General features: G+C 47.3%; 1 protein-coding gene across 2 annotated transcripts in view; it reads left to right on the top strand.

The window, feature by feature from the left end:
* Nucleotides 1-18,878, top strand: part of snx29 (sorting nexin 29) — a 439,469-nt gene that overhangs the window by 405,243 nt on the left and 15,348 nt on the right. The gene's annotated exons all lie outside the window — the stretch shown is intronic.

Here is an 18,878-nt window from a genome sequence, read left to right as displayed (position 1 = left end):
CGTGAGGAAAGTGAAATGTAAAAATGAAAACGGTAAAACGTCTCTTAGCTGGAAGTGAATGGGCGAGGACAGAGGAGGTGAGCGGACGTGTCCTCCGTGTTACGTTGCAATAAAACCCCCTAACGGGCGCGTGGTCCACAGGTCATCAGGGTCATCAGCTGGCAGTTCAGAGGTCGGTCAGTCAGTCAGTCAGTCAGTCTTGTCCAACCTGCTGTATCCTAACACAGGGTCATGGGGGTCCTCCGGAGCCAATCCCAGCCAGCGCAGGTCGCAAGGCAGGAACAAACAGCCCACCGCAGGGCACACACACACCAAGCACAATGTAGGATCGCCAATGCACCTGACTGTGCCTGTGTCTGTGGACTGCGGGAGGAAACCGGGGAGAACATGCAAACTCCACGCATGGAGGACCTGGGAAGTGAGCCCAGGACTCCTAACTGCGAGGCAGCGGCGCTACCACTGCGCCACCGTGCCGCCCAGCTCAGAGGTGTCTGCACTAATTCATTAATTACGCGATATAAAGACAGGGTTATTGGAGCCACGGCGTCTGCAACGAGGTCACATCGGCTTGTGTGGCGCCCAGAGGGGCGGGCTGGTGGTGCCACAGATAGCGAGGATGGAGCAGGCGGTGGGCCGAAACTGTCGCTTAGCGATAACACATGCGACAAAGACTCGGTCCTGGTTAGGGGGGGATTATCTGGGCCCCCGGAGCTGCTTTGGCTTCTGTGTATCTTGAGACTGAAACTGAAAGCTTTGGTTGTCCCATCATGCAGCAAATCAACTGCTTCCTAAATTCTTAGTTTTTTTGTGATCAGTTTAACAAATTTCTGGGTTTTAACTCGTATTAAAGTGCCTGCAACTCCCAGCAGCCCCCGGTAGTCTTACAGCACTGGGCAGATTCAGGGGTTGCTAGGAAGAAGGATAATTGAGGGGTCTTTTTAAAAAAAAAGGAGCTGAAAAGACGCCAAGGGGATCGCCGTCATCTGCGTGTATTTGTTTCTACGTATCACACGCTAAGACCGCCCGCCTTGGATTACAGTTTGTACTGGGATGTGCAGTGTGTGCTTGTCCTGTGCCTGCTGGTCCGTGTGATTCGTCTTCATCTCCTTGGGGGGTCCGGGTGCTCCCAGACAGGCCGAATTGTAATGCAACAACAGGAACCTGGTAGGACAAAACTCTGGGGGGACCCAAACAGAATGTGTGTGTGTGAAAAACAAAAATCGCACGCGTGCAGCTGGGGGTCTCGGCTTTATTTACAGATGGGCTTACACTTCAGTACTCGAAATGCTGGATTTTGTTTCTGTATTATTTACAAGCGAAGCGCCCGTTTTTGGTCCTGAAACACATCAGATGATGAAGAGCTGTCAGCACATTTATGACTCATTAAAATGTCACCATCATTTATGCCTTTCTCGTGCGTCTCACAGCAGATTCTAATTATTATTATTTCATGTTTCTTAACCTTCTCTGCTCCCCGATCAGATCCTCGTAATCCAAACGTCCTGCAAGGTTCTTTTCAATGGAGAGATGAATGGAGTCGACCCGTGAGAAAGCGTCATTTAAAAAGAAATAAAACGTAAACACAGAAGTCCCTTTTCTGCCAAGTCGGCTGACGTTTCGACGGCCCCTCAAACTGCGGACTTCGTCCTGTCCAGGGCAGCAGGCGTAAGAAGACGTCGGGTTTGCTCTCGAGTTTGAAAAGTGCTTTCAGTCAAAAACGTGGGATTTTATCTTGTGAGTGAATGATCAGGTGGAGTGACGGGTCCTCGTGTCTACCCGTCATGTCACCACAGACCTGTAAAGCAAGGAGTCGCTAAGCTGAGCCTCGTCACAAGGTGACCATGAAGGAGAGGACTTTGTGTGGACGGCCAGCAGGCTGAACTCGCGTCATCTGCGTTTTTAAACATCCTGGAAGGATTTACCCCCCAAGGTAGGCATGCCCACTTTAAAGAGCTTCAGCCTGAGATACAAGGACCCCCATCAGGTGGATTAACGTCCTGTAGCTGCACAGCCGGGGTCACGGGATGGATGGAAGGAAAAAAATAACATTTTCAAATTGAGGGGTCCAGTTGCAGTGCCTTGGTGGGCTTGGAGATTTGAGTGGGTAATGCCAGTCAGAAAGGGCATGCTGTTATGGATCAACTTAGTGTTTGTGTTTTATTGTGATTTTTGAATTATTATTTGTGATATTTTTATGTATTTTTTGTAATTATATACTGTTGCTTTATATGAGCCATTATTCTGTGTGTTTTGTGGGTGGAGCCCCAGGAGGCGGGGCCACCTTAACCTCTGACCTCAGCCTTCCTCCAGCTGTTTAGTCAAATCAGGGGGTCGTTGTGTCTGTTTGGAGTCACAGTGAGGATTACTGTTTGGGTTTGTCTGTTTTCTCTGACCTTCTTACCCTCCCATTCACAATTCTGGATTGGTGAGTTGTGTGAGTTGTGTGCCTGTAACTTGGTGTATTCTGGTACTTATGAAAAGCTGAGGTAGTGGCAGACGTGCCAAAGTGACCTGCGGTCGTAGGTTTCTTTTGACAGGCAAACAAAGTGACAAAACAAAAGGTAGAGCAGCGACATCTGGTGAGCGACAAGCAAGTCGCAGAAGCCAATGACGTGACAAAGAACAACCAGAATAGGCGTAAGAGGAGCAGCACCATCCGCTGACTATCAAGTCAGGAATACAAGAACCACTAAGATGGAGAAAGTCCACGTGTTACCCTAGTATTAACAACAGTTACACAATAACAAAAAAAAAGTGGAAAAATAATCAATTAGGAGCAAAAACAACAATAAGACAGAAAATAAATCTAATCCAGGGAGGAGACCTCAGCTGTGACGCGACGCCCCTAAGTTATGCATGGCGGCCCTCGAGGGGGTCTCTCTGTGTTGCTGTTCGTGTCACGCTTATGGTGTACGTGCTTACACTGCGTGCTACGTGTTTTTTTTCTTTATTTCTTTATTTTTTCGTACTGTTCTCAGTGTTTCACGTTCACAAATCTGCATCAGCGCACTGAGGCCGTCTTCAGAGAACTCATCCTCAAGTCTTACAAGAAATCAAGCAAATGACGCTTCATGAATAAGGCAGCGGCTTCTGCACAGCCAGGTGAATTCTAACAGGGGGCGCCCTCGGTATTTGTGAGTTAAGGCAGCGACACGTTTTGGATTATGTCCTCTCCCTCCCCTCCTCTTCCTCCTCCTTCATCTCTCGGCGTGACCCCGCGCAGGTCACTTAACTGGCATGTGCACACCTCGTAAGGCAGTGTGAGTGTGAGACGGAGCCAGTGGCTCACTGGTTTGCATTTTTCAGTCTTGCTCTAAGTAATATTCTTATCATTTCTTGTTTTGATGGTTTCTCGACTTTCTTGCCTGTGTATTTGGATTTGGTTCCTTTGAATGGCCCTTTATTCAGATCCTTGTAATTGAGCAGTTTGTTGTTCCTATTGTGTTCAATACATTTTTCTTTTATAAAGATTCTTTATTGCCCTTGGGTTTACATGCCAGGGGTTTCCAGTTGTCCCCTCCCTTGTAGGGACTTTTGATATATTTTGAATTGATAAGCCCGTGTTGCCCAGTTCTTGCCTGGCCAGGACTTGACCCTCATCGGGGCCGTCTATTGAAGGCCTGACTCCTTCTGGTTTCAGTAATAATTGAACGTTTTATTTTTGTAACACCTTACCCACGCTCAAGGCGCTTGTGAAATATTCAAAGGAATACGACACAAATAAAAACAGAGATGACCTTAACATGCAAACTAATACCAAACATAAAAACATGAAAGTCAAAGTTCTGAATTAGATTAAGAAACAAGATTTCCACGTAGGGAAATAAACGTTCAAATTACGATTGGAGATTAGGAATAACGAGCAGGATAAGAGTGCCGTTTGTTGTCAGCTTTTAGATGTTCAGTTCTGATCTAACCATGCCAGCCATGCTGCCACCCTGATGTGAGCTGCGTGCCACTGTATGGTAGACAGACCCCCCTCATTTAGAGATATATTCTCAAGTCTGATTTCCGCAGTGAATCAACGAGTTGAGCCACGTGTGGCGAAGTTAGACAAAGACGGTCTGTGCCACGCAAATCTGCCGCCCGAGCTCATTTGGTCCTTTACTCTCGGTGATTCAGAATTATGAGTTGGTGACGTCACGAGCCACCCTTTGGCCTTCCACGTCCTTCGATGACTCGAGTTTGACCGGCAGCCATCAGTGGCGCGTGTAGTGTGGAGACGTTCATCACGATGGGCATAGCATGAATCTGAACAGGTGGCACGTGGAGCGTCTCCATGAGAAAGTGGAGCCTCCGGAGTTTGGGGCCCACGTCTGCCTGTATGTTTTTTTCTTTGACTGCTACTCTTGGATGTTGAGGAAGATGACGTCGTGAGACATGACGCGCCCGAGTGCTTCTGATCCTGCTGGGTACCGCGTCGGGTACCTCGGCTCGCACATACCCTGAGCTGAGGACGCTGACAACCGTCACGGGCACTCAGCCCAGGTTTGTATGGTCAGACAGATTAGAGCGTTCACTCTCCACCGTCAGGTCGTTTTTTGGCCCCCATGTCTCAGTGAAGGTTTGGGGTTCAAAGTGGTCGCTTTTTGATTCATGTTGATCTTGTGCTTCGTTCTTTATTTCTGTTTTGTTCTCTGGTACGTTTTCTGGGTGGTCCCCCATGAGTTGAGGCCATCTGCCAATCACTGCCCTATAATTTTTGATTTATTTTGTTTTATTAATCCCTGAAGGGTCTATGACCTTTTGTCAGCCATTGTGCTGAGCCCCTGGAGCAGTTTTCAGGTTAAGGGGTCTTCTCGCTCGAGGGCCCAGCGCAGTAGCAGCATTTAACGGGATTTGAGCTGTCACCCTTCAAGATCCTTAGCCTCAGAGCCCACCTCCCTGCCAGGGGTCTCCGGAGGAGTCTCCCGCAGGGTCCCGGTGGTTAATTTTGAATTTGCTTGGGGGGGTGGGGTTTGGTGAGTGCGTCTGTATATCTATCTATTATATAGTGCCTTTCACGTCCATCTATCTATCTATCTATCTATTTATTATATAGTGCCTTTCTATCTATCTATCTACAGTGGTGTGAAAAACTATTTGCCCCCTTCCTGATTTCTTCTTCTTTTGCATGTTTGTCACACAAAATGTTTCTGATCATCAAACACATTTAACCATTAGTCAAATATAACACAAGTAAACACAAAATGCAGTTTTTAAATGATGGCTTTTATTATTTAGGGAGAAAAAATCCAAACCTACATGGCCCTGTGTGAAAAAGTAATTGCCCCCTGAACCTAATAACTGGTTGGGCCACCCTTAGCAGCAATAACTGCAATCAAGCGTTTGCGATAACTTGCAATGAGTCTTTTACAGCACTCTGGAGGAATTTTGGCCCACTCATCTTTGCAGAATTGTTGTAATTCAGCTTTATTTGAGGGTTTTCTAGCATGAAGCGCCTTTTTAAGGTCATGCCATAGCATCTCAATTGATTCAGGTCAGGACTTTGACTAGGCCACTCCAAAGTCTTCATTTTGTTTTTCTTCAGCCATTCAGAGGTGGATTTGCTGGTGTGTTTTGGGTCATTGTCCTGTTGCAGCACCCAAGATCGCTTCAGCTTGAGTTGATGAACAGATGGCGGACATTCTCCTTCAGGATTTTTGGTAGACAGTAGAATTCATGGTTCCATCTATCACAGCAAGCCTTCCAGGTCCTGAAGCAGCAAAACAACCCCAGACCATCACACTACCACCACCATATTTTACTGTTGGTATGATGTTCTTTTCTGAAATGCTGTGTTCCTTTTACGCCAGATGTAACGGACATTTGCCTTCCAAAAGTTCAACTTTTGTCTCATCAGTCCACAAGGTATTTTCCCAAAAGTCTTGGCAATCATTGAGATGTTTCTTAGCAAAATTGAGACGAGCCCTAATGTTCTTTTGCTTAACAGTGGTTTCGCCTTGGAAATCTGCCATGCAGGCCGTTTTTGCCCAGTCTCTTTCTTATGGTGGAGTCGTGAACACTGACCTTAATTGAGGCAAGTGAGGCCTGCAGTTCTTTAGACGTTGTCCTGGGGTCTTTGTGACCTCTCGGATGAGTCGCCTCTGCGCTCTTGGGGTCATTTTGGTCGGCTGGCCACTCCTGGGAAGGTTCACCACTGTTCCATGTTTTTGCCATTTGTGGATAATGGCTCTCACTGTGGTTCGCTGGAGTCCCAAAGCTTTAGAAATGGCTTTATAACCTTTACCAGACTGATAGATCTCAATTACTTCTGTTCTCATTTGTTCCTGAATTTCTTTGGATCTTGGCATGATGTCTAGCTTTTGAGGTGCTTTTGGTCTACTTCTCTGTGTCAGGCAGCTCCTATTGAAGTGATTTCTTGATTGAAACAGGTGTGGCAGTAATCAGGAAATTGAACTCAGGTGTGATACACCACAGTTAGGTGATTTTTAACAAGGGGCAATTACTTTTTCACACAGGGCCATGTAGGTTTGGATTTTTTTCTCCCTAAATAATAAAACCATCATTTAAAAACTGCATTTTGTGTTTACTTGTGTTATATTTGACTAATGGTTAAATGTGTTTGATGATCAGAAACATTTTGTGTGACAAACATGCAAAAGATTAAGAAATCAGGAAGGGGGCAAATAGATAGATAGATAGAGTGGTGTGAAAAACTATCTATCTATCTATCTATCTATCTATCTATCTATCTATCTATCTATCTATCTATCTATCTATCTATCTATCTATCTATCTATCTATCTATCTATCTATCTATCTATCTATCTATCTATCTATCTATCTATCGTTCTCCTTGTTCTTCCTCCTTTGTGTTTTTTTTCTAAGATGATCCTTTTCTGTTTATGAGGTTTCTGTGCTCGCTGGCTGTGGGTTTGGCGGTGATTTCCCCCTCTAGTGGGCGTCACTGGAAGTGCTTGGGACTCCCAGTCCACCACTTCGGCCTGAAACACCAGGGGGCCTCCTTTGTTGTTTGGCCCTTTTACTGGGATGCTGGTGTTTTTATGTTTTATATTTTTGTCTGAAATCATCCAAAAAGAAACCAACAACAGTCGGAATAAAGACACAAAGTAGGCCGATCTTTAAAGTATGAAAATAAACTGCCTGAGAGATTTGACAGAAACAGGATTGTGTTGGTAATCGCTTGGTCCACAGGGATTAGCTGTCATGTCGTTTTTAATCCTCTTATTGTTTTGCTGTAATTTCCTCTTTCAGGCCTGTAAAGAACGTTTGTTGGAACAGAACTTGTTTTGTCTCCCCTCGGGCACAACGCGGTGCAGTCAGAGGGGAACTGCGGCCCGCCCGTGGTGGGCCCACGAAGCCTTGAGTTTGCGATGGCCGCATCACCCGTTTAGTGAGCCCATAAAAAAAAGAAAACAAAAGTCCGGTCAGGAGTGAAGCCCCCAAATAAACGGTACGTATGGTGGCAGGCGAATCTTGCGTTTCCAGTTCAAGTCCAATCAATTACAGAATTAAAACGCATTTACAGATGGAAAGAGTGCAGCCAACCTAAAATGTGACATTTGAATAAACGCACTAATGGGTCGAGTGCCATGTGTGATGCCGTTCTGTCGCTCATCGCTAATAAGATGCAGTGCCAACCTGCACACTGGCACCCTCTGTGAAGTGCCCCCCTGCGGCTTGGCGAAGTGGGACCGAGACAGGTGTGTGTGTCTTCATTTGAGAACCCACCACAGTGGGGGGGGGGGACTGGCAGAGTCAGCAGGTGTGGTTTGTTGGCACACAACTTCCTTTGCCCTTGGCCACCTTCACCTCACGTGTTTTTTTGCATTTGCAGTTTCCGTCCACCTCGGCTGAAGACGTCCAAACTCCAGTGTTTCACAACTCCACGCGATCCGCACCTTACATCCACGAGGGTCCCGAATGTGATTTCCATAACGTCACCGTAATAATAGCCAAGTGACAGATTGATGTCTGCCTTTCCTTAAGTGCTCAGACTTGCAGAGGCTCACAAGTTCCCAGGTCCGTTTTAATTTGACGTCATGACGTTCAGAAGCCTCTGCGATTGTCTTAATTGAGTTAATTAGCCGTGCGCCCCTCCGGCTCCTTCTTTGGAAAACGTTCCAGAAAACTGCAGGCACCCCAAACCTTCTGTACAAATAACTGCAAACACAAATAGCGAGGGACCCTGCGTCGTTCAGAACGAAGGCACAAATAGAGAGATAGATAGGAAAGGCACTACAGTGGGTACGGAAAGTATTCAGACCCCCTTCAATTTTTCACTCTTTGTTATATTGCAGCCGTTTGCTAAAATCTTTTAAATTAATTTTTTTCCTCATTAATGTACACACAGCACCCCATATTGACAGACAAAAAAAAAGAATTTTTGAAATTGTTGCAGATTTATTAAAAAACCACCACAGAGAGTGACATTAAAACAATAAATAAATAAATAAATAAAGGCAGCCTGACGTTTACAGGAGGTCACCGGGACAAAGACGCTGCCTTCTACCGGAGGCCTCTTTGGTGAGATGAAGCCATCGGGATTGAGGTTACGTGTGGAAGAAGAAAAGGGAGGCCATTGTGGGGGGGGGGGTTCAAGGGACGGGGACACTGCAGAAGATATGAAGGGGACGATCGAGAACACGGGTGTCGAACTCCAGGCCTGGTGGAATGGGAAAAAAACTGCTGCCATAGACAGTTAGAAAATAGCAGGAAACACTGATGGAAATGCAATACAATACCATTTATTTGTTGTTTAGCCCAAAATCACACAAGAAGGGCCACAGTGGGCTTCTAACTGTCCCTGCCTGCCTCTTGACAGCCCCCCAGCCTCAACTCTGTAAGAAGACGAGAAAAAACTCCCAAGTAAAATGTATGGAAAAAATGGAAGAAACCTTGGGAAAGGGGGTTCAAAGGGAGACCCCCTTTCCAGGTAGGTTGGGCGTGCAGTGGGTGCCAATAAAGGGGGTCAATACAATACACAGAACACAAGTCATCCTCAATGCATCCATCCATCTATTATCCAACCCGCTATATCCTAACTACAGGGTAACGGGGGGTCTGCCAGAGCCAATCCCAGCCAACACAGGGCGCAAGGCAGGAACCAATCCTGGGTAGGGTGCCACACACCAGGGACAATTTAGGATCCCCAATGCACCTGACCTGCATGTCTTTCGACTGTGGGAGGAAACCCACGCAGACACGGGGAGAACATGCAAACTCCACGCAGGGAGGACCTGGGAAGCGAACTCGGGTCACCTAACTGCGAGGCAGCAGCGCTACCCTCAATACAGGATAAAAATAAAAACTTTACAAGTACGGAGCAGAATTTACCAGTAGATGAGATCACGTAATACGATTTGGATTTCTTCAGAGTACTGGAGACCTTGGCCATCAAGCTGCCTCCCACAATTGGCCATTCCACAGCGGGGCCAGCCAGTCCGATGAAATGGCATATCTGTTTATTTTTCATAAAATAGATTATTGCAGAGTCACATTATCACTTTTTATTTTTCCAGTACAATCCCTCTTACCCGCCACCTCAGGACTGGACCCATGGCCGGTTGCCATTTTACCTATTTTCATGTAGAGGTATGTCCTTCTACATCCACAAGGCTTCACCCACGATTTCGCACAGCGACTGGACAGTGTGGCGTAGCGGGTCCACAGCCCAAGTCAAAAACCACTTTTTAAATAAATGATCGCCGCTTAGCGAGGTATGTGTGGCCGATCGGTGATGCAGGCGATTCAGCTTAAGTGCACAGGTGAGGAGTCGTCCACATCCGGAATTGTTCCCAGGAACTGCTAATTGCCACATCTGATCCACGTCCCCGTGATAAATAGAAGTGCGAGGCGGCTAAGGGGAGAACATGAAGGACCGGGAGGTTAATGGAGAAGAAAGCAGGGGAGCGAGAGAGCAGATTTGATGGAGCAAAGGCAGGCAGCTGGGAGGTGAGCCCCTGCAGAGGAGCGTTTGGCCGACACTCGGTGGGGCTGAAGAAAGCAGTCGCTCCTGCTGAGCGATCACAGAGCTGGAGTGACCGGCATTGAAGACGACTGGCTGTCGTGGAGCCTTTGGGCTGGTTTAGCGCCAGTGTGAGTGCCCTGGCCGCTGGGGAAAGAACCCAAGTCTCAGTCCGGATGGGGCCCAACGTGGCCAGGGATCAGAGGGCTACCGGACCAGTGTGGAAGGCAGCAGGTAGGGCGACTCCCCTGTTGTGAAGCCCGATGGGAGAAGCAGGGGAGCCACCAGGTAGAAAGAAGAAGGTGCCATGCTTTGAATTTTAAGAAGCCGCTTCCAGCCATTGCTTTAACCTCGTTTGTGTTGTTTTTAAAGGACTTGTTTTTTTACTAATGGATTTTAACCTCGGGTGGCACGGTGGCGCAGTGGGTAGCACTGCTGCCTCGCAGTTAGGAGACTGGGTTTACTTCCCGGGTCCTCCCTGCGTGGAGATTGCATGTTCTCGTCGTGTCTCTGTGGGTTTCCTCCAAAGACATGCAGGTTAGGTGACATGGGGTGTGTGTGTGCCCTGCGGTGGGCTGGCGTCCTGCCCGGGGTTTGTTTCATGCCTTGTGCCCTGTGCTGGCTGGGATTGGCTCCAGCAGACGCCCTATGACCCTGTAGTTAGGATATAGCGGGTTGGATGATGGATGGATTTTAACCTCCACTAATTCACTCGTTTTAATGGATTATTTATTTAAAGAAGACTTTTGATACACTGCCCTTTATTTAATTTGAACACTATACAAATACCTCTCACCTTCTAGTAAAGAAGGAAGTGCATACATACAATATAAAGAATATTAAAAATGTTATTTTATTTTAACAGGCCTGTTAATACGAGCGATTGTATGAATATCACCGTTAGCTTAGGCAGTGGTCTCTAACTCCAGGCCTGGAGGGCCGCAGTGGCTGCAGGTTTTCATCCTACCCCTTTTCCTAATCAGTTTTCACTGCTAATTCACTCCTTTTCCCTTCATTTTAATGGCCCTGTTTCTAAGGATTCAATCCTCGGAATAAATTAAATGGCAGCCAAACAGAAACAAGACGTGAAACGAGCCGACAGATGAGCAGCTAAACTGGGCCTTCAAACTCCAACCACTTTCACTCCAACCAGTTCCTTAATGAGAAGCCGATGCTTGCTGTTAATTAATCCCTTTATTTAATTCCACAGCTTGTTGCTGCCCTCAGCAGAGCCACACGCCAACAAGCGGCCAGTGACCGCGTAACCAGCGGGTCAGCGTCCATTCACATATTACTAGAAAAGAGCAAACATAGCGCTCATTCAGAACGGAATAAGAGACGGTGCCATCGTGAGTGCCCGGCGTGAGCTTTTAGTGCAGCGGAGAGACAGCAGTGCTGCTTTATAACAAATGCAGCACCAGGATGTGAGGACCGCGGGACGGACAGCATGAATGACCACTTAGTCGCTTGGATAAGAAATGAAGTATTGAAAAGTAACTCAGAAATGCTGCGGACTTACCTTGTCGTAAAATAACATTACTTTTGAAAAAGAATGTGACTGAAATGAGCTCCGCCATTAATAATACATTCTCTTAAATGCGTTTGCAGATTGTTCAGCCTATGACATGTTGAGGTAAATAATCACCAAATAATTCAGAACGTAATTTAGGGATGATGGCTTTTTGTTTTTTTTTTGGTTTTTTTAATACAGGAGTTATGATAAATCTTCAATATCCATCCATCCAACCCACCATATCCCAACTACAGGGTCTCGGGGGTTCTGCTGGAGCCAATCCCAGCCAACACAGGGTGCAAGGCAGGCAACAAACCCCGGGCAGGGTGCCAGCCCAATGCAGGACACAAACACACACACACTAAGCACACATTAGTGACAATTTAGGACCACCAATGCACCTGACCTGCATGTCTTTGGACTGTGGGAGGAAACCCACGCAGACACGGGGAGAACATGCAAAGTCCACACAGGGAGGACCCGGGAAGTGAACTCGGGTCTCCTAACTGCGAGGCAGCAGTGCTACCCACTGTGCCACCGTGCCGCCCTAAATCTTCAATATATCAAATGGATTTAGAGTATGTAGCACATTTAAAAACAACAATAACTGACAAGTGCTCTACAACTAAGAACAAAAAAATACAAAAGGCAATAAGACAATAATAAGAGACAAAGGGACATTCAACAAGTCTGTCTTATTCAGAATTTCAAAAACAAATGACATGACATGTCTACATCATCACCTTCCTTTGCGATGCAATTCTCCCAGCGTTGTACCAACGGGTGAAGTGTTGGTGTCTCCGCCGATATCCCCGTTTAATAACGACAACACTAATTTATGATGAACAGAAAAGAAAAACAAAAGAGCTGAACCGTAAAACGTTCACTTACCCGTAACGCTCGTTTAAGTGTGGACAGTTAAGCTCCGCCCATCACGGTCTGTAATGTGACTGCCATCTTCCATCGTCGTCACTTTCTTTGTAGCAGACAACCAGAGAGGGGAAATTTCCGAGGCGACTCTGAGGAGACGTCACGCCAATCAGAGCCAACAGTTGAGCCGTTCCAGTTCTAACCAGTTCAAGCATTAGTTCTGTCAAGTGGTGAGGAGTCGTCTTTACGCTGACTCTTATGTTAAGTTGTCTGAATGATGCGTTACGCTTGCCTTTTATCGTATTGTCGTGACTGATACGTTCGCACGTTTATCGGTAGCTGGTAATCTTTATCAAGTCGTACTCGAGGGAGTGATGGCGTGTGGACCCCCCGGGTATTCACATGCTGCAGCTCTTGAATGTGTTCTGAGGACCCTACTGGTACTGCTGGAAATTCTCCTACTCTTGCGGCTTCCGTTACACCGACCCGTCCGAGAGCGAAATCGTCATTTACGTGACCAGCTTGCTCCTGTTCAGTGCGACGGTGAATCGCCTGCCTTGTCAACACCCCGCGTGCCGTCTTTAGCGCTCGGTAAGCGCACTCATCGTTGGAACGCCTCAGACCCCCAGCTGTTGAGACCCCTCGCCCCACGTTTTGACGCTGATTGGTCGTTTGTTTGCATTCACATTTGACACGATTAATGTGTGGCCTGAAATCAAATTGCAGTCCAGTCGGAGCAGCTGCTAAGTGAAATGGAATATGTTTGACGCGCAGTCTATGAACATGAAAAATAAATGCAGTACGCTACCGTGTTGTGTTTTATATAAACGGACACAAATATGCGTGCGGTGGAGAAAAGCAGTCGGTGCTTTGGTTGATACGTCTGTAATTACGACAAGATAAGACGGTGCCAAAGTTAAACACGGCAAGTGCGCTGCAGTTTCACGCGTCGGGTAGCGTTTCATTTTGGCACAAATAATCTTCCGTACAGAAATCGATTCCTTGGACTTCTTTATTGTGCACAAGGAACTCAAAGGCACTGGTCAAGTCGTTTGGGTGAATCACAAACTCGAAGGACCTCAGCGGAAATTAAGGACAAGCCAGGACACACTTTCTTACACAAAGACTTGTGGGAATCTCGAGGAAACCGCTGAGTCGTGGAGTTGAAGCAGAAACCCTAACAACCGTTAAGAAGTGAGCTGAATCCGCAAATTCCGTTCCCACCCAATCGATCATCCGCCGTTACAAAGGTGTAGTAGTGCTACTTTAAGTTAAAACCGCATCTCCCAGCAGTCCCTGCAGGGGCTGTTGGGGTCAAAGGTGGTCAGAGAGGTTTAAAAGGAGGGCAGGTGTCTGAAAGAGAGAGAAGTGTTTTTTGTTGTTGTATTTTGTGTCTCGCTTACCCGTCGGACTGCCTTCTGTTAATTCAGCCATATTTAGTCTTTGAGTCCAGGATTGTATTCGTTGTTGGGGTCTCGATCGTCTTCTGTCTGCCTGTGTGCTGAGGACTGATTGCGGATTCACGGCTTTCTCGCTGCTGAGCCATCCATCTGTCTTCACCCCTACAGTGTCTACCGGTAGAGCTGCAGATCTCTGGACTTACTCTCGTCATCTCTCTTTACATCCGGTGTGATATTCCATGGACTTTTCTGTGTGGTGTTTGTGTTTTTGTGTTTAATGTAATATCGCCGTAGAGGTACTGGGGTGGTATTATTGTTTTCATTTTTATTATTTCATTTCATTGTATTCTTTAATTGTTGTTATCCCCCAGTGTACTTTATTTTGTCTCTGTTTGTGAGTGTGTGCGGGTCGGGCCAAAGCTGGGAGCGTCCCTGGGATCCTCTATAAAAATAAAGAAATCACCGGCATCTCGACGCTGTGAATCTTAGCAGCACCGGACCGCCACAAAGGTGTAACCCATTTCACAGCACCCATGGTCTACGCCCGCCTATTCATGGACATGCGCAGCAGAATGAAACTTTAGAGAGGTCTGGGGTAGCACTAGATGGCAGGGGCCGCACGCACACGACATCGAGTTGATCGACGTGTGTCTCCCCCTGCTGGCGAGAGGCATCGGTAAGCCACTGAACGCCGTCTCCATGAACGAGGAGTCCCCAGTAAGTGTGGGTCATAATCTCACACTGGTTAAGTCGCTGTCCATCACTACCACTAATTTGATGGTCTAATGAGGTCCTCAGATCGGCCCCCTGCTGCGGTCAGTCGGTCATGGCCTCTGGCAGAGCACCAGTGAGGCACCTTGTAGAAGCCATAATGACGTTTCTGTTGATGAACCTGCTGAAGGATCGTCACTGAGCCCCGAGGGGCGACAGGAGAGCCAGCACATCCGCCCCACCCCATCTCCCCCAAGTTGGCACCATAAGGTGAAGTGACGTTTGCACTGTTTTGTGTTTTTTGTATCTCATACGCCTTTTATGGTAAGAGCATCCCTTGTCTACGATGGAGGGTTCGATCAGAAGTAAATAAGAAGCTGGTTTTAAATTAAATGTCGTTGAAGTAGCGAAAGAAATTGTTAAGTGCGCTGCTGCAACAAAACTCGATGTGTCTGAGAAACTGGCGAGAGATTAGAGGAGGCAAGAAGATGTAAAAACAAAAAAAAGGAAGTGTCGTATTTTTGAACGGGCGTACAAGTCGGGGTCTGATTTTATGATCGATTTTTCAGGTTTCAAGACCCGACTTATACGCGAGTATCTACGGTAGTTTTGTTACTGAAATTAATGAAATGCTGGTGCCGTGACGCTTTTCGGTATTTTTTCAGCACCGGTATGTCGTGCAAGTCTTGTCGTAATGTGGCCCCTGGTTGCTATGGGCGTGGCTTGTATCATCACAATCTGGAGGGGTTAAAGGGTTATGTGGGCGGCCATTTTGTGATCCGAGTTTACAGATGACCAAGCCTGACTTCTTTTCCGATTTCTCGATTCCCGCGTCTCTAGTCTTTTGCTTTTCGTTCTCCTTCTGGTGACGCTCCGTTTCGACCTCAGCTGGTTTTTCACTTTGCGTGTCTCCCGGTCCTTTGACTCTTGGACTCAGTAAATTGGTGAATCAGTGCCCTGATTTCTCAGATTTCATCTTTCTAAGACCCCCAAATGTGACACTTGATTCGTTTCGGGGACCCTCTTCAGCATCGGTGCCATCAAATACGCGCAGGTCCATTTTTGTTTTCACTGTGAGATGGCTGCCTCAGCTCGCCGAGCGACTACAACCCAACTTGCTGTCTTCAATCTGACAGTCTCCTCAGGCTGCCTGTTTGGCAGTTGGTGCGCAGTCTGTCTTGCCCTGGCATCATCCCTGGTAATCATTATCTGGCCATCTGTAATGGATACAGTCAGCGTGCCTCACCGCTTCCAGAACTGACAGCTGCATGGCCGACTCTGCCAGCCACACTGCTGGCCTGGCTACGTCTGTTGGCCAATGTGTGACCACTTGCACTTTCTGTCAGTAAGGAAAAGCTGCTGACACTGGCAAGGCCACAAGGGCAGAAGCAGAAGGCACCAGTGCCTGAATGGCCTCTTCACATATGCTTTAAAATGCCGGCCTGTCCTCAGTGCTCTCTTCTTTTTTTACGTCTTTTTACGTCCTCGAGCAGCTCGCCCACCCTTCGCACGACGGGGGCACATCACGTGGCTTAGAAGCCACCGAAGGCTGTCGTCCGCTGCCTTAACGTGAAGCACAAAGTTAACACCGATTGGCCTAATGAGTGGGACAGCAGTGGGCATCGGAAAATGCTGAAGCCCACCTTGTGTGGGGAGAGGGCAGCACGGCGTGGCAGCTTCAAACTTGAACGGGCTTTGCCTGCCCACGGAGCGCCCGACCTCTCTGTAACACGAGGACCCCCGTGCGTCTCGTCACCTCTTCCAGTGCTGGCTCAGGTCTTCTTCACATCGACTTTTATTTCATTTCTGATGGATGAGATTATTCTTTGGAACATGTCTGCTGACTTTTTATGGATTCATTGAGATTCTTTTTTTCTTTGTCATATTTTCTCAGAAAGCGCCCCATACCACAGAATTTAAAAATCCATTTTTAATGATCTCATTTGTATAAACAGATGTCCCCCCCGCCATGGCTGCCATGCTGCACATTGATTTCTGTACAGTTTCATAATTCACTTTTTCGCCTCTTTGCTCTCCTGCTCCCGATGCTGCTGGGCTAAACTAGCAGCCCCCCACAACCCTGAGTCCGAAAAGGTGATGACGTCTCGTGGTTTGAGGACACACTGACATGGAGGTCTCTAATAATCTCATGATTTTAAAAAATAATAATAATAATAATCGGGGATCACTCGGCCGTGTTTACGAGTTCTGCACGCTGTTGTGTAGCCCTGAGCTGAAACACCCGACAGGGACGGGCCGGCCGGCCGGCTGGACTGGGGAGGTGAAGGCCTCTTGTGTCCAGATTCAGGAGGGGGCTTTGCTAATAACCCTCTGTAGACAAGTCGGAGCCATCGTTTAGGCTTGTAATGACTCACGCAGACGAAGAACACCAACGAGGTGCCACCCTGCCCAGTCCCAGTCATATCTTCTGACTTGGCCAATAGCCCACCATACCCGATGTCCATTGTTCTGTAGATAAAGCCGACTTGACTTGAAATCCGCCCTCCAACTGTCAACAGAACGAAAATCAGGAACGCAGTGTGACGACCGGAAGGTGCAAGAGACGGAGAAATGGAATTGGCTTCAAAGGACGGCTGGCTTCTTGGACGCCGACTACGCCATGCCACTCAGGTCTTCGGTGGCGACACCTGATGCTCCCACCTGCTTTGCCCAGCTCTGCCACACTCTGCTCATCCGAGGTCAGAGGCAGCCTGTATGCCACACTCTTCTCCCGAGTCTCTGTGAGCCGACTCAAGCACAGGGTCCAAATGTGAGGCTTGTCGGTGGTCCCGTGTCCAGCTGATGGGCTTTGGTTGCACGTCTGAGTGCTCTGCGAGTGCTTTGTGTGCATCCGCTCCCCTTACCTGCTGCTCAGGGGGCTTCTGTATAGCTGGCTTGTGCCAAGTGTTCCTGCCACAGCCACCTGAGGAGTGTGTCCTTCTCAGGTCCTGGACCCTGAAGTCAACCTGAAACACCTCCAGCAACATCACACTGAGCACTGGAGCGCCGCAGGGCTGCGTGTTTAGTCCTCTGCTGTTCATCCTGCTGACTCAACGACTGCACAGCCGCGCACAACACCAACCACATCGTCAAGTTTGTGGAGGATATGACGGTGCTGGCACTGATAAGCAAGGATGATGGAACAGCATACAGAGATGAGGTAGAACGGCTGTCCGCATGGTGTGAAGACAACAATCCATCTCTCAGTGTCGACAAGACAAAAGAGATAATCGTGGACATCAGAAAATCACATCCTGCTCACATCCCACTCAGCATCAACGGTTTAGATGTGGAGACTGTTAGGAGTACCAAGTGTGCACATAACTGAGGAACGTAGGTGGACACATAACACCTCATCACTAATCAAGAAAGCCCAGCAGAGACTACAGCACTTCCTGGGGTGGCTGAAGTGAGCAAGTCTTCCCCCTTCCATCCTCAGCTTGTTCTACAGAGGCACCATTGAGAGCGTCCTGACCAGCTGCATCACTGTCTGGTATGGCAACTGCAACATATCTGATCGCAAGGATAGTGAAGACAGCAGAGAACATTATTGGGGTGCCTCTCCCTTCACTACAGGACATATTTTACAAACGTAGTGCAGCGTTGAGCAGGACCCCCTTACACCCCTCACATGGACTGTCACACTTCTGCCATCCAAGAGAAGATACTACAGCATCAGAGCCAGGTCTGCCAGGCTGCAGGAGAGTTTTTACCCCCAAGATGCCAGACTCCTCAACAACATGCTGGCCCCCCTGGCATCTTCCACACGGCCTCGACCACCTCGAAAAACAGACCTTTTATACACGCAGGCCGCTGTCCTGCAAAGACGAGTGTGCAGGGAGAAGAGAACTGAAAATCTCATAGTGACCTCGAAGGATTTGGACATTCGTGACATCCTTCTGCTGTGACACATTCTGACCTGTCATTGTTCACACGTCTTAAACAACTCTCATCATACGCTGATCACTTCTGTATTATCTAGATCTATTATTTATTATATTACATATCTATTGACTATATTTATGTATCTAGATGGCAAATACCACACAATGCATCAGGGTTTATAATGCTTACTACACGTCAATATTGCTGATACTTCTTTGTCTTGTGTTGTTTGTGTTTTAATTTTAAATTTGAGTTCTATTTTTAATTTATTATTTACACTTCATGTTGTTACTCTGTGGACCCTGAGCTTCACAATTTCGTCTGTCTGTGTGCTTGTATGTGTTTGAGATGACAATAAAGTTCCCTTTGACTTGACACTTTGACCACAATATTAAATTAAATAAAGGATATGAAGCAAAATCTCGATGGACATGTGTATATACTGTAATATATGTGTGTGTGTGTGTATATATATATATATATGCATGTCCATGGATATTTTATATATATATATAAGTTACCAGCAATGTATGAAAGGCTAGCATTGTATAGAATGCCTGGCATTTTT

The sequence above is a fragment of the Polypterus senegalus genome, chromosome 13, assembly GCF_016835505.1.
Source record: "Polypterus senegalus isolate Bchr_013 chromosome 13, ASM1683550v1, whole genome shotgun sequence".
In the NCBI taxonomy this organism is placed as follows: domain Eukaryota; kingdom Metazoa; phylum Chordata; class Cladistia; order Polypteriformes; family Polypteridae; genus Polypterus; species Polypterus senegalus.
This window is presented reverse-complemented; position numbering and strand designations above follow the sequence as displayed.